The following is a 6,961-nucleotide window of genomic DNA, read 5'->3' on the forward strand; positions in this document are numbered from 1 at the left end:
TAGGTAAGTGCATGTAAGTGCACATAGTGTATAATAAAGCGAGATAACTTAGCCCCCCATCTAATTCTGGAGCCACCACATGTATATTAATAACATTTGTTATTATATATAAACATTAAATATCCAACCATCCATTGTTCAAGAGACTTGTCCTCTGTTGGGTTGTGGGGATGCTGGAGCCTTACACATTAAAAACTACACTTAAATTAAATACATTCTCCGTATAGCCACACAGTAAAAATCTTTGTTTCTGCAGGCCTGTTGTATGAAGAGCTGTGTGGGGCTCACACATCCATCAGCTGGGACACCGCTGCCTTAACCAGGTGTCAATGTGAATTTGTGGACTGTATGAAATGGTAACTGGCTCAAAGACATTTAAGATTGCAGTATTTGAGCTCATATTAAACTGCCATGCCTGATTTCTGCAGTGCTGTCATGAAAGTGATGAGGTAGTCAGCTCTTTCACCTCAAAGCTGATGGTTCCTGTTCAATAAAGAACACAGAAACTAGAGCCAGCGTGAGTGGGACAACACTGTTTCACCATCAAAGACAGAAAGACAGAGGCGACACATGGGGCAAATGCACAAAACATCGTTCTGGCTGTCAGATTAAATATGTCAGCTTTTCTGCTCTTCCTTTATTCTGATATTTGTGAAATTGCTTTACAATTTGCATTGTTGAATGATTACTCTATTTTCAAAAATTATGTTTAGAAATCTAAAGTAGATTTTTCCTGCAGGCCCTCTTTCTTAAAACAAATGCTTTTACCACACTGTAAAAAAAAATATTTAAAAAACACCAAGTTACCTGGTTGCTTTAATATTTTGTGTTTGAGTTAATAAAATTAACACTTTTGAGAAATGACAACCTTTATTCAAACATTATTAAAAGATTGTGTAAGCATATTGGGTAATTGTGTGTTATTTGTGATGACGCAGCTAAATTGTGCTATTTTCATGATTTATCACATTTTTTATGTGGTTCAGATACAATAATATTTTGAGTTTTTATTTATTAAACCAATTTCCTTCATTGTAACAACTCATTTTTAATTTCAATAAACTGAAAATGTTAAGGCAACCAGGTTAAGTAAGTACGTTAAACCAACACTATTTGTTTACAGTGAGGCATCTGATGGCTTCTGTACTGCACGGGCTGAAAAAGTCTGCTTGTATTCATGCACATAAGAATTAAAAAGCACCTTTTGATAAACATGTAGAGTTTGTTAAGCTCATGTAGTAGTCAAAAAGATTACAAGCTCAAATACCAAAAATGCCAGAATATTTGCAGGTGTAACCCCTTCTGTTCAGACCGGGACTCGAACCCGGGTCCGCCAGCATGAGAGTCGGACGCTCTAACAAGGAGGCTAAAGGCTGCAACCTCTAGCGTCCATCGCTAGAGCGTCTTTTGAGGTCAGAGGAGTGAGGTTTACTCGCACAGAAACTACCACTAGCTGGCCTTCGTTACACTCAACCCCCCTAAACCTCACTCCCAGCCAGGTCACGGCACCAATGTAACCCCTTCTGTTCGGACCGGGACTCGAACCCGGGTCCGCCGGCATGAGAGTCGGACGCTCTAACAAGGAGGCTAAAGGCTGCAACCTCTAGTGTCAGTCGCTAGAGCGTCTCTTGAGGTCAGAGGAGTGAGGTTTAATCGCACAGCAACTTCTACTAGCTGGCCTCCGTTACACTCACCCCCCTAAACCTCACTCCCACCCGGGTCACGGCACCAATGTAACCCCTTCTGTTCAGACTGGGACTCGAACCCGGGTCCGCCAGCATGAGAGTCGGACGCTCTAACAAGGAGGCTAAAGGCTGCATCCTCTAGCGTCCATCGCTAGAGCGTCTTTTGAGGTCAGAGGAGTGAGGTTTACTCGCACAGCAACTACCACTAGCTGGCCTCCGTTACACAGGCATGACGTCATATTATATGACCAAAGTAGTCAATTAATTACTAAACAGTCAGAATATGAATGAGATGTTGCTGTCCTTAGCTTTGATTGTTGTTGTATTTAACACACACACACACACACACACACACACACACACACACACACACACACACACACACACACACACACACACACACACACACACACACACTGCCCCTAAACCTACCCATCACAGAACACATTCTGCATTTTTGCTTTCTAAAACAAAACTACACTTAAATTAAATACATTTAATTGTATTTTAAAAGTGGGGACATGTCATTATACACATTTGTGTCCTCATATGTCACAAAAACATGCCCCCCCCACACACACACATACACACACACTATGAACCGCTGCAGAACTGAGAGGATGTGGCCGTGGACAGATTCTCTTCAGAAAGGAAAGGTCGCTGTGATCAATGCAGCTTAATGGTGACTGTATTGGGATCATATTAAGTCGCTTAATGATAAAATATTAAATATTGGGCTGGTAAAGCTGTGGTCATTAGCAAGCACTTACAGTTATGGAGCTTTAATTAATTTGAACCTGATCCAAAGTCCAATAGTTGCACATGTAAAAACATAAAAGCCCTCTTTCACAAACCACAGCCACTCAGTCAGCTGGATCCATTTCCAGGCGGGCTGACAGTGGGAATAGATCTCCACAGCATCGGTAAGGACACACTGAGGATTTAACAGTCCTGGAGTGAGGAGCACACAGCCATGCTCAGGCTGTATCCAAAGCGACTTACATTGCATTCAAGGCACACATTTTTACATTATTGTAATTTCGTGCTTTCCCTGGGAATCGAACCCATGACCTTGGCGTTGCTAGCGCCACGCTCTACTAGTTGAGCTACAGGAAAGCTACCCCTCAGACTAAACTTCAGAAAGGCTTTCCTTCAAAAATAACTGAACTCATGCACATAATAGAACAGAATAAATATAATAAAATACACAATATAACAGAACACACAATAGAATAGAATACATAATAGAACAGAACACACAATAAAATAGAAAACACAATAGAATATAGTACACAATAGAATAAAATACAAAGTATAAACCTGTATATAGTGGGTTATCAATGTCAAATGCTGAACAGTTAATTAATGTGCATTCATGAGCTCAAGGCTAGATTATTGTAATGCTCTACTGGGTGGTTGCCCTGCTCGATTAATAAACAAACTCCAGCTGGTCCAAGATAGATAGATAGATAGATAGGTAGGTAGGTAGGTAGGTAGGTAGGTAGGTAGGTAGATAGATAGATAGATAGATAGATAGATAGATAGATAGATAGATAGATAGATAGATAGATAGATAGATAGATAGATAGATAGATAGATAGATAGATGGATTATTGTAATGCTCTACTGGGTGGTTGCCCTGCTCGCTTAATAAACAAACTCCAGCTGGTCCAAAATCCTTTTCCTACAGGTCCTTCTCAAAAAATTAGCATATTGGGATAACATTCATTATTTTCCATAATGTAATGATAAAAATTAAACTTTCATATATTTTAGATTCATTGCACACCAACTGAAATATTTCAGGTCTTTTATTCTTTTAATACTGATTAATTTGGGCATACAGCTCATGAAAACCTAATATCTGAAAAAATTAACACATTTCATCCGACCAATAAAAGAAGTTCCCGTTCAAGGAACTCGAGCTGCGTCACCGCTATGGGAACGCCTCTGCGTCATTGCGTCGTGAAGCACGCATGTAATCAGTCCAATGGAAAGACGGAACGTCATAGGCGGGGGACGTCATCGACCCGGAAACTATAAAGCCTGCCGGCCAACACACGCCCCCAACTTCTGTTGCCTTCAACAAGTGCTCTATGTTTCATTGTCCAAACTGTCTCTGTGTTGTGTCTGAGTTCAGACTTTGTTGTTTTTTCACAAAATACACACATTACTGACAGTGAGAGATTATGGCGAAAGAACAGTCGTTCAGAAGGTTTGTTCCTCCCTGCTCGCGCTTCCTTACGAGCGGGGATACACACCCGATGTGCGTTGTTTGTTTGCGTGATCAGCACGCCCAGTCGGCACTCGAGGGTGCGGCTGGGAGCATTGTGAGGCTCTGCATCTCCGCGTGCTGCGATCCCGCCGGGCGCTCTTTGAGGAGGGCGTACCGGCTCGCGTTCCCCGCGGCACAGGCTCTGCACTCAGCAGCACTGAGGCACAGCGGCAGCTCAGATCGCGGGGTTCGCATATGGATCTGGCGGAGGGGTGTGAGATGGGCCAGCCCTTTCTCAGCCTTCACCTGTCAGATCCAGTGCCGCTTCTCTGGGTCTGGGAGCCCGCACTGCGGTTTCTCCCGCCCGGGGAGCGGCCGCGATGCTGCAGCTGTCTTCCTCCGAGGAGGTGGATGTCTGCAGCGTCGATGCAGGGGTTGAGGACTCGCCACTTCAATCCCCTGCCAGTGAGGAGCATCATGATATAGTCTGTATAAAGCAGGCTTGACGAGCTTGTTCTTCCCGTGCGCTCTGCTCAGCCTCAGACTTCGGTCTATAATAACACAAGCATCGGTGTGCATGTGATACTGTTTGGGCAGTCAGTTCCTGAGGGTGCTGGCTGTATTCATTGAGAAGTATCTCGACGCGTATAGAGAAAATGCGTACGTTTTTCGGGGATTTCATCCTCGCGTCTGTGGTCTTTCATCTCGAAGGATGAAAGCCAAATATGTTGTAAACGGATCGTATCTCGCGTTTGCTGAGGCAGCGTGTAGATGACGATTCCGTATGTATAAATATATAAAAACAGTATCGTCTGGTGATTATGGCTGATTTAATTCTGAGGAATTAAAATTAATTTAATCTGACTTTGAGGAGTTAGATATGTTATTTCAGTCTATCATTCAGACCATGTTCATTGATGGGTGATTATGGCTTTAATTCTGAGGAATTAAAGGGTTTATCTGACTTTGAGAAGCTAGATATTTTCAGCCTTCATCTTCATCATCTTCATCTTTCATATGGTAAAGATGGTCGTTCGATGCCACAGGTCTTAAAAGAAAAGGGAATTAAAACACTATGGCAAAGACCTGGTCATACAGAGAGGCATTTTATTGTTACGAGCTCCTCGCATGTGGCACAACAAAAACAGAAAGTCGCCATCCCCTAATGGTCGGCTAATGGTCGGCGATCTCAGGCGCAGCCTTCTAAGGGTAAAACTGATCTGAGAACAGTTATTATTTCAAGAAAGGCTGCGTCGAAGAAGTCTGTACGCTACGGCATTCAGGGCTGTGAGGGTCATCCCCTCCGGGGGCAGACAGTGTTTACCTCATTACACGGTACCCATCTGTCCTCGGCACCCTCACAGGGTCAATCCACCAACCCCACCCGAGCGCCGGGGCGTGGAGAGCCCTCGCGGGTCATCCGAGGATGGCTTGCGCCCTCCGGGGAGGGAGGTGGCGCTGTCGAGTCAGTTGTTCCCTGCCGGTCAGTCGTTTCAGGGCACTGCACTCGCGGTGCAGAGTACATCAGAGGCCAGCCTCGAGCGGCTGGTACCCTTAGTAGATATTCTGGCTAAATCTGCCATATATATCTCAGTGGGTCCTGCAGTTTTTAAGAAGGGTACGCCATACAGTTTTGATGTCGTCCACCCAGTTTCTACGGGGTTCTGCCCACGGTGGTGGGCCCCGAGCAGGCTCTGGTTATGTCTCAAGAAGTACAGGCTCTGCTGCAGGGTTCCCCCGCCCGGCAGGGAGTCAGGTTTTACGGCCGGTTCTTCATCGTGCCAAAGAAGGATGGAGGGTTGCGCCCATCTTAAATCTTTGCGTTCTGAACTGCTGTGTAGCAAGCTCAAGTTCAGGGTGCTTTTATGCAAACAGATTGTGTCTCAGATCAGGTCCGAGGACTGGTTTGTCATGATAGATAACAAAGATGCATATTTTCATATCTCCATCCTTCCACAGCACAGGAAATTCCTGTGGTTCGCTTCAGGGGAGAAGCTTACCAATATCGGGAGCTTCCCTTTGGTTTAGCACTTCACCCCGCACGTTCACCAGAGTGTGGACACGCATTAAATCGACGACTGGCTGATTCTGGCACAGTCAGCTCGTCTCGCGGTTCAACATCGAGATGTTGTTCTCGCGCACACGAGGGAGTTGGGCTGAGGCTCAACTCCAAGAAGAGCGTTCTTTCTCTAATGCAGAGAAGAACGTATCTAGGTCGGTCTCTATGCAGGCCCGGTTTTCAGAGCTTCGCATAGGGTCGACCGGCTCCCCTCCGGGGGCAGACGGTGTTACCTCAGTACACGGTACCCGTCTGTCCTCGGCACCCTCATAGGGTCAATCCACCAACCCCGCCCGAGCGCCGGACCGTGGAGAGCCCTCTCGGGTCATCCGAGGATGGCTCGCGCCCTCCGAGGAGGGAGGTGGCGCTGTCGAGTCAGTTGTTCCCTGCCGGTCAGCCGTTTCAGGGCGCTACACTCGCGTTGCAGAGTACATCAGAGGCCTCAAGAGGGGTGAAACTAGGCCAGTCGCTCACTGTGAAACAGTTTCAGAGGCTGTTGGGTCTCATGGCAGCAGTGTCCAATATCATTCCGTGCGGCCTGTTGTACATGAGACCGCTACAGTGGTGACTCAAAACCAAGGGCTTTCCCCGAGGGGAAATCCTTTCTGTGTGATCAAGGTTACGCGGCGGTGTCTCCGCTCCTTGGTCATGCGGAGGGACCCTTGCTTTCTAGGCCAAGGCCCATTACTGGGGGCACCATGTCAGCGGGTATCTCTGAGCATGGATTTCTCCCTTACGGGCTGGGAGGGGCGACCATGAGTGGTCGCTCGGTCCAGGGCCTATGGCAGGAACACCATCATTCGTGGCATAATTGTCTAGAATGCTGGCAGTATTTCAGGTGCTGAAACACTTCCTGCCGTATCTCAGGGGCCATCATGTGCTCATTCACATAGACAGCACATCGGTGGTCTCCTATATCAACCATCAGGGAGGTCCGAGGTCACGCCAGTTATACATGCTGGCGCGCCTTTTCCCCCTCTGGTCCCAGTGGAACTGCTCTCA

At 46.3% G+C, this 6,961-nt stretch overlaps 1 non-coding gene across 1 annotated transcript; it reads right to left on the reverse strand.

The window, feature by feature from the left end:
• Positions 1-2,728: 2,728 nt before the first annotated feature.
• On the reverse strand, positions 2,729-2,803 carry trnaa-agc (transfer RNA alanine (anticodon AGC)). The gene has a single exon. It is a non-coding gene; the product is annotated as a tRNA-Ala (tRNA).
• Positions 2,804-6,961: the final 4,158 nt, after the last annotated feature.

This window comes from Pseudorasbora parva, chromosome 7, assembly GCF_024679245.1.
Source record: "Pseudorasbora parva isolate DD20220531a chromosome 7, ASM2467924v1, whole genome shotgun sequence".
NCBI lineage: Eukaryota > Metazoa > Chordata > Actinopteri > Cypriniformes > Gobionidae > Pseudorasbora > Pseudorasbora parva.